Source organism: Callionymus lyra, chromosome 1, assembly GCF_982586985.1.
Source record: "Callionymus lyra chromosome 1, fCalLyr1.hap1.1, whole genome shotgun sequence".
In the NCBI taxonomy this organism is placed as follows: domain Eukaryota; kingdom Metazoa; phylum Chordata; class Actinopteri; order Syngnathiformes; family Callionymidae; genus Callionymus; species Callionymus lyra.
This window is the reverse complement of record NC_141818.1, coordinates 42,434,767-42,444,485: the sequence shown is the minus strand read 5'-3', so window position 1 is coordinate 42,444,485 and position 9,719 is coordinate 42,434,767.

Sequence of the window (9,719 nt, the reverse complement as noted above, 5' to 3'; positions counted from 1 at the left end):
TGTCCGTCTAGATCTGTGTGAGTCACTCTGAGCTGTTAATGAAGCCGTGACACGAGTCACATGTTCGAGCACACGCGTGATTTCAATTCTGTTCTTTTCAATCGACCGCCAATCTAACGAGACTGTATTGAACTGTTGTTGTTGTTGTTGTTGTTGATGTTGTTGTTGTTGTTGTTGGAATTTTGGAATCACTTTCAGACATTGTTGTTTTTAAGATGAATGTGTGTTTGTGTGTGTGCATATTTACGTGTGTGTGTGTGTGCATGTTTAGTTGCGTGTGTGTGCATATGTACGTGTGTGTGTGTGTGTGCATGTGCATGTTTAGTTGCGTGTGTGTGCATATGTACGTGTGTGTGTGTGTGCATGTTTAGTTGCGTGTGTGTGCATATGTACGTGTGTGTGTGTGTGCATGTTTAGTTGCGTGTGTGTGCATATGTACGTGTGTGTGTGTGTGTGCATGTTTAGTTGCGTGTGTGTGAATATGAACGTGTGTGTGGCATGTTTAGTTGCGTGTGTGTGCATATGTACGTGTGTGTGTGCATGTTTAGTTGCGTGTGTTTGCATATGTACGTGTGCGTGTGTGTGCATGTTTAGTTGCGTGTGTGTGAATATGAACGTGTGTGTGTGCATGTTTAGTTGCGTGTGTGTGAATATGTACGTGTGTGTGTGTGCATGTTTAGTTACGTGTGTGTGAATATGAACGTGTGTGTGCATGTTTAGTTGCGTGTGTGTGCATATGTACGTGTGTGTGCATGTTTAGTTGCGTGTGTGTGCATATGTACGTGTGTGTGTGTGCATGTTTAGTTACGTGTGTGTGCATATGTATATACAGTATGTGTGTGCATGTTTAGGTGTGTGTGCGTGTGTGTGTGTGCATATGTACATGTGTGTTTGTGTGCATGTTAATGTGTGTGTGTGTGTGTGCATGTTCAGGTGTGTGTCTATGTGTGCATATGTATGTGTGTGTGTGTTTTTGGGTGTAGTGTGGGGTTGTGTATGTGCATATGTATGTGTGTGTGTGTGCATGTTCAGGTGTGTGTCTATGTGTGCATATGTATGTGTGCGCATGTTTAGTTGCGTGTGTGTGCATATGTACGTGCGTGTGTGTGCATGTTTAGTTGCATGTGTGTGCATATGTATGTGTGTGTGTGTGTGTGTGTGCATATGTACGTGTGTGTGCATGTTTAGGTGTGTGTGTGTGTGCATATGTACGTGTGTGTTTGTGTGCATATGTATGTGTGTGTGTGTTTTTGGGTGAGGTGTGGGATTGTGTGTGTGCATATGTATGTGTGTGTATTTTTGTGTGCATGTTTAGGTGTGTGCTTGTGTATGTGTGTGTGAGTGTGTGTGTGTGTGTGTGTGATCTTTTTAAGAACAAAATTGAAAACAACACTAGAATAGTTAGCATACAGGAAAAAAAAATAGTGTGTACAGGGAACAACATTCAGCAGTAGTAAAAACAAAACTAGCATAGTTAGCATACTGGGAACAAAATAACAATAGTAAAAACAAAACTAGCATAGTTAGCATACTGGGAACAAAATAACAATAGTAAAAACAAATCTAGCATAGTTAGCATACTGGGAACAAAATAACAATAGTAAAAACAAAACTAGCATAGTTAGCATACTGGGAACAAAATAACAATAGTAAAAACAAATCTAGCATAGTTAGCATACTGGGAACAAAATAACAATAGTAAAAACAAAACTAGCATAGTTAGCATACTGGGAACAAAATGTAGCAGTAGTAAAAACAAAACCAGCATAGTAAACATACTGGGAACAAAATAACAATAGTAAAAACAAAACTAGCATAGTTAGCATACTGGGAACAAAATTTAGCAATAGTAAAAACAAAACCAGCATAGTTAGCGTACTGGGAACAAAATTTAGCAATAGTAAAAACAAAACCAGCATAGTTAGCATACTGGGAACAACATTTAGCAATAGTAAAAACAAAAGGCATCAGTAATGGGAGGAGCTTGATTTTTCTACCACAGCAGCAGATTTTTTACCACGCAATTGTTCTTCGACGACGTTATATCACCTTTGAAATTGAGATTAAATTTCACAACACGATGATGTTCCATCTGTACAGGCTTTGTTTGTCTGTTCACTGTAGAAGCGTTATGGTGGACGATGAGTCATTCTTTCACTTCTTATGTCATAACTGGTGTTTCATCCACTCGACCCATTTGTCGTCTGAAACATGAATAAGATTGGATTGAACCCGAACTCTGGACTTACTTTCAACCAACTAGAATATCGTTGTGGAGGTCGAGTGTTCACGCTTAAGTGGAAGTAGTCATCCGATGATTCACTGTTCACTGCTCAGGAGCAGAAGAAAAATACTTCACAATTCATGACGAGGAAAGAGAAAAATGTTTCGTATTCACCAAAATATATTTTGTAGTTGAATTAATAGAATAAAAATAAAACAAAATATAAACCTTCCGATGTACAAATTATTAAAAAATCTAAAAATCTTCCATAGATCTTTATCCTGTTTTATGTATATTTATACTTGAATTATTCATTAATTAACTCTTGTACTTCAACATATAAATGGCGACGGACACATGCAGGTGTAAAAGAAATGTGGATTCAAATATATAAAAGGTTTTAAGTTCATTTAAGATTCATTTGACTTCTCATTGAAACTGGTGATGGGTCGTTACCAAACAAGACAATCGACTGTAATGGTTTATATTCTGAGACGATCGAGTGTAAAACTTCATAACAAACCAGAGGAAGGAAACCTTCTGTCCGGCACCGTGAGCGAGACGCTGTCTGTGTATCAGTGGGTGGAACAGAAGGTGAGTCAAGCGTGTGTTGATGCGTGTTGTGATGTGTCATCCGTGACGTCGGCGTCAAGACCAGAGCCTTGAATAGCAAACATTCCTGAGGTGTGTCGCTGGAAATATTGCAGTACGAGAAATACTACAACAACAATAATAATAATAATACGTCTGCAACACTGCTGCTGTACTTCTACACAAATATATTCATTCTCATGCAATACAATATTTATTAATGAAATAAATATATAGTCAATATGTTTTCAAATGAAGTTCATTTGATCAAATTTAAAGAACATTTTATTTTTCAGACGCTGTCTTGAGAGGTTGAGTCAAAACAAACTGCTTCATAATTTTGACGAAATACAAAAATATAATTGTGACGAAATACAAAAATATAATCTTGACAAAATACAAAAATATAATTGTGACGAAATACAAAAATATAATCTTGACAAAATACACAAATATAATTTTGACGAAATACAAAAATATAATCTTGACAAAATACAAAAATATAATCTTGACGAAATACAAAATTATAATTGTGACGAAATACAAAAATATAATCTTGACGAAATACAAAAATATAATCTTGACAAAATACAAAAATATAATTGTGACGAAATACAAAAATATAATCTTGACGAAATACAAAAATATAATTGTGACGAAATACAAAAATATAATCTTGACGAAATACAAAAATATAATCTTGACGAAATACAAAAATATAATTGTGACGAAATACAAAAATATAATTGTGACCAAATACTAAAATATAATCTTGACGAAATACAAAAATATAATCTTGACGAAATACAAAAATATAATCTTGACGAAATACAAAAATATAATTGTGACGAAATACAAAAATATAATTGTGACGAAATACAAAAATATAATCTTGACGAAATACAAAAATATAATCTTGACGAAATACAAAAATATAATTGTGACGAAATACAAAAATATAATTGTGACCAAATACTAAAATATAATTGTGACGAAATACAAAAATATAATCTTGACGAAATACAAAAATATAATTGTGACGAAATACAAAAATATAATTGTGACGAAATACAAAAATATAATCTTGACGAAATACAAAAATATAATCTTGATAAAATACAAAAATATAATATTGACGAAATACAAAAATATAATCTTGACGAAATACAAAAATATAATCTTGACGAAATTCAAAAATATAATCTTGACGAAATACAAAAATATAATCTTGACGAAATACAAAAATATAATCTTGACGAAATTCAAAAATATAATCTTGACGAAATACAAAAATATAATCTTGACGAAATACAAAAATATAATCTTGACGAAATTCAAAAATATAATCTTGACGAAATACAAAAATATAATCTTGACGAAATACAAAAATATAATCTTGACGAAATACAAAAATATAATCTTGACGAAATTCAAAAATATAATCTTGACGAAATACAAAAATATAATCTTGACGAAATACAAAAATATAATCTTGACGAAATTCAAAAATATAATCTTGACGAAATACAAAAATATAATCTTGACGAAATACAAAAATATAATCTTGACGAAATTCAAAAATATAATCTTGACGAAATACAAAAATATAATCTTGACGAAATACAAAAATATAATCTTGACAAAATACAAAAATATAATTGTGACGAAATACAAAAATATAATCTTGACGAAATACAAAAATATAATTGTGACGAAATACAAAAATATAATTGTGACGAAATACAAAAATATAATTGTGACGAAATACAAAAATATAATTGTGACAAAATACAAAAATATAATTGTGACGAAATACAAAAATATAATCTTGATGAAATACAAAAATATAATTGTGACGAAATACAAAAATATAATCTTGACGAAATACAAAAATATAATTGTGACGAAATACAAAAATATAATCTTGACGAAATACAAAAATATAATTGTGACGAAATACAAAAATATAATTGTGACGAAATACAAAAATATAATCTTGACAAAATACAAAAATATTTAAGTGACAAAATACAACAATATAATCTTGACAAAATACAAAAATATGATTGTGACGAAATACAAAAATATAATTGTGACGAAATACAAAAATATAATCTTGACAAAATACAAAAATATTTAAGTGACAAAATACAACAATATAATCTTGATAAAATACAAAAATATAATCTTGACGAAATACAAAAATATAATCTTGACAAAATACAAAAATATAATCTTGACGAAATTCAAAAATATAATCTTGACGAAATACAAAAATATAATCTTGACGAAATTCAAAAATATAATCTTGACGAAATACAAAATTATAATCTTGACAAAATACAAAAATATAATCTTGACAAAATACAAAAATATAATTTTGACTAAATACAAAAATATAATCTTGACTAAATACAAAAATATAATTATTGACGTCATGTGATCTCCTGTGCGTCACATGATTGGCTGAAAGTTTGATCCAGTAGCTCGGTGCTCTATTGGTCTTTAAAATTTAAAATTTACATTGAATTTAAAAGACTAGGAATTGAAAAATATTGAATTAGAAAATATAATTATTTGAATGTTACTATTCAATGACTTAAGGTTCCATTGAAATATGGTTTCATTTGGACGAAGAAGAAATTGTATAATGAAACCTCATCGACTCACGAGTCGTTAGGATTCTTCGACCTCACGTCATAGAAGTTTCTCTTCAGACGTCGACACAGACGTCTGCATCAGAAGCTCTAGATCAGTGATGGAGCCAAACATGGAAACAGCAGCAGCAGCAGCAGCAGGAAGCACCTGTGCAGAGGAGGGTGAGGAGGGTGAGGAGGGTGAGGAGGGTGAGGGGGAGAGGTTGACGTCCCACAGAGACGCTGCTATTGTGTTCGGCTGCTTTTTATAAGTAACCAGGAGAAAAGAACATTCCGAACAGGAAGAGTCTCGACACACTCGCGTACCAATTATGGTCTGGCCGGGGTCAACGGAGAGTCCACAACAAAACAAGAAGTTATTAAACAACAAGTGTAACTTTTTCAACACGTTGGAAAACACCAAACATATTCCAACACTTGCAGCCTGTAGATAGGCTTTAAAGCAGCTGTTGGTAGTTTTGTGTACCTTAATCTTTTTTTTAAACTAAAATAACATCAACTTAAAACTAGTTGAATGACTCATATACCGTGACTTGACGTTTTCTGTGTGTTTTTTATTTTCACTGTAAAAGTTCTTGATGGTGTGAACATGTTACATATCTACTGGTTGTGGTGGTGAGTTACGGTACAAAAACAAAGTTAAATTGTGATTTACAAAGTTATAATTCATATCATATTTCATTATCCACAATCTGAATCGCTTTAAAATACATATTTATCAAACTTTCTCACCGGGGCCTTGAGTTTGCAATGTGAGACTGAAGTGAAACCTCTCAGCTCTGCTGGTCATAATCTTTGTTATTGATATTATGATGACAGGATGATTGACACGTGGCCACAAACGTGGTTTTTGCAAACACTGATATAAGCATTTAACGTCGAGCTGTTTCTGTTTGTGTGCTTCACATGTCAAAACATATTCAGTGTCAAAATTTGAAATGTCAATAGATTCAGTGCAAGAAATTCACGGTTGAAATTCAGCGTGAACGTGCCGGCTGCTAGGGAGAAGCAACCGATGGCTGATGTCACGTCACGTGAAGGTCACAGGAAGTGGAAGTGGAGTCGACGCAACTGTCTGCTTGTGTTCGTGACGTCGAACGATAGACGCTCCACACGTTTCACATCGTAACGTTGAATTTTTACATTTGAAATTGTATTTGATTGAATAAGTCAATATTCACTGACATGACATGACGTGTATTTTAACAGTTTAATTGTGATATAATAAAAAAAATAGCCACAAAAAACAACAAACAAACATGTTTGTCAACAATGTTTTTTAATTCAAAATCTGACTTTGAATATGAAATTAATTCACTGTTAGAAATACTGGAGGCTTATGCTTGTTCTGTTTACTTTATTTGTGTGTTTTGAACATTGAATAGTATATATTACGCAACACATTGGGATTTTATTTTATTACACTGATTATTTTAACATTTCATTTTATATTGAATTTATTTACACTTAATATTTCTTTACGTTAAATATTTTAGAACATTTTATTGCACGTTGATTTTGACACTGGATTTATTCCTTGCATATAAACATTAATAAAGGGGGAAAAAAAACAACAGTGTTTGTGAATTGATGTTTTTCAAATTCAAAATCCGATTTTTGAGGATGAAAAAATTCAGTATTAGATATTCGTACCGAACGTCCGATAACAAACATTTATTCCCACGTCTTTTTTTACTTGATCTGCTTTCTTAACATTGAGTAGAAGATATTACGCAACACAATGTTGAATTTATGACATTAATTATTTTTACATTTTATTTACTTACAATTTTACAATATTTACCTGTGTTTTACACTGTATTATCTTGATCTTTTTAGTATATATTCTTTGAGTATTTTTTTTATTTTTTTCTATTGTTTAAGCGCTTTGTGACCCTGGTCTAGAAAAGCGCTATACAAATATAAATTAGTTCTTACAACAACAGTGTTTGTGAATTGATGTTTCTAAAACTCAATCCAAACTTCACACATGTTTACGTCCACAGAGCAATTTATGGATCAAATACAGTTTGACCTACAAATAACCTTGACTTGTCTCGACTGATAAAGTTGTCATTCCTGAACCAGGGAATCCTATCTTCAGTGACGTCAGACGACAACAACATCAACAACCGTCAGCTTGTTTACAGTCGCTCTCCGAAGACAATAATAAAGCAGGGGAAGAAGGTCGTCCTCGTCGTGATGTCACAGATTAAACCAGGCCAAGTGACGCACTGTCGCTCTAATCCCCCGACCAGTCTCTCTCTCTCTCTCTCTCTCTTGGTTCATTCATAAACCAGTGTTTCTTTCATCCACTGCACACACACATAACCCGAGCACACACACATGAAATCTTCTCGTTGATGAAGAACAACTGAAGATCAGAGGGATAAAAGAGAAACATTGAATGATTCTAGATGGATGGATAGATTTGTTCATTCATGTGTAGGATGAGACGAGTATCTTCAGCAGGTTCACTGTCAAACAACTAAAGCTGTGTCAGCATCAGACACAGTTATTCACAGGCTAACGATCAATGAATGTTATTATTGACAAGAGCTATATTTATAAATGTCACTTCGAGTCAGTTGAGTTCACTCACGGTGCTGCAGAGATCTTCAGATTAACCTCCATGAACTGATCGAGGTCTGAGACTTAAGATAATTTTTTAAGTTTAGTATTGACTCGACAAAAAGATTAAAGCCCACATGTGTGATTGGAGTCGATCCCAGCTCCTACGGGCGAGAGGCACGGGACACAAAGACACACAACCATTCACACACACACACTCATACCTACAGACAATTTCCCCAAATTCTCAATCAACCTGTATGTTTTTGGACTGTGGGAGGAAACCGGAGTGCCCAGAGTAAACCCACACAACACGGGGAGAACAAACAAACTCCAGGCAGAAATGTCACAAGTTCACACCCTCCTGACCTGGAAGAGATCAAACCACTGCACCTTCGTGAACCCTAGAGATATTTTTATTTTTTATTTTATTACTTTACAAGTGTAAGTAATACACAAACAAATGTCATGTTAACCAGGAGAATGAATTACGTGTCAAATTGAGGATTAACTGATAATTGTTGAATTGTTTCTTATCTTGTTTACAGTCCACGACAACAACATAAACATTTCAAGATCTACTTTAATCTTTGATCATCAGTTTGATAATATTAAAAAAAAAAAAATAGATTCAAGTTTAATATGTCTTATTAATACTGTTTACTTTAACACATGTATTTTTGCTTGATGATACAAAATCTCAATTCAATTAAATCTTATTAGATTCATTTAATTAAATTAACTTTATGTGAATGTACCACGACTTTAACTGTGTTGTGATACTCAAGTATTGACATTTAATATCTGAACCAACAGAATTAAAGTTAGTTTTTAATTTGTGTTTCATTTTAATTTTGTCTCAATTTTTTATTTAAATTTGCGGGTTTTACTGAGATTAACTGTCGGGTTTTTTTTTAGTTCCAGCTCAGCAGGGATTGGTCTGACTGACATCCAAATATGGTCATTTCCTCCTCTGTCAGATTATTAACATGACGAGCCGTCCGTCACTTGGACACAAAATGCACCAAATCCTGGGTCAGAGGATTATTCGTTTTTGTGGCTTGTAGCTGAGAGACTAAACTCAAATCACATTCCTCAAGCAAGTGATCGTCAATAAATCCAACATTTTTATATAAATTGAAATTAAATTATATTGAATATTGATTGAACACGTGAGTCAATATTTTCATCTTCTTTTCAAACCATTCACTTGGATGTTCAACTGAAGCAGATTCAATCTGTGACTCGAGTTGTGGGTCAATCCGACAGAACCTCTCCAGGAGTGATGGTCCATGATGTCGCTCGACTCCCCGACTAACGCCACGACTTCCTGTCTGTCAGACGACTCGTCTCGCATTCATCACATGATCACCTCCGCTGTGTCGGGACAGATTATCTCCTTCGCTCGGATTCTTTCAACAAACATAACAACGAAGAGTGTAAATAGATGATCTCTTAGAATAAATGTATTTTTATTTCATATTAAAAATAAAGACTCATTTTTACATGCATTGTGTTTTTATACTTTTTCGATAGTTCCTAAATTGAATCGGTAAATATTATTTTCATTTACTTCATCTTTAAAATGATGTCCTGTTACTGAGATGTGTTTAGTTATAAAATAACAATTTATTATATATAGAATGACATCATAGACAGGAGCCAAGGTCTCAAGC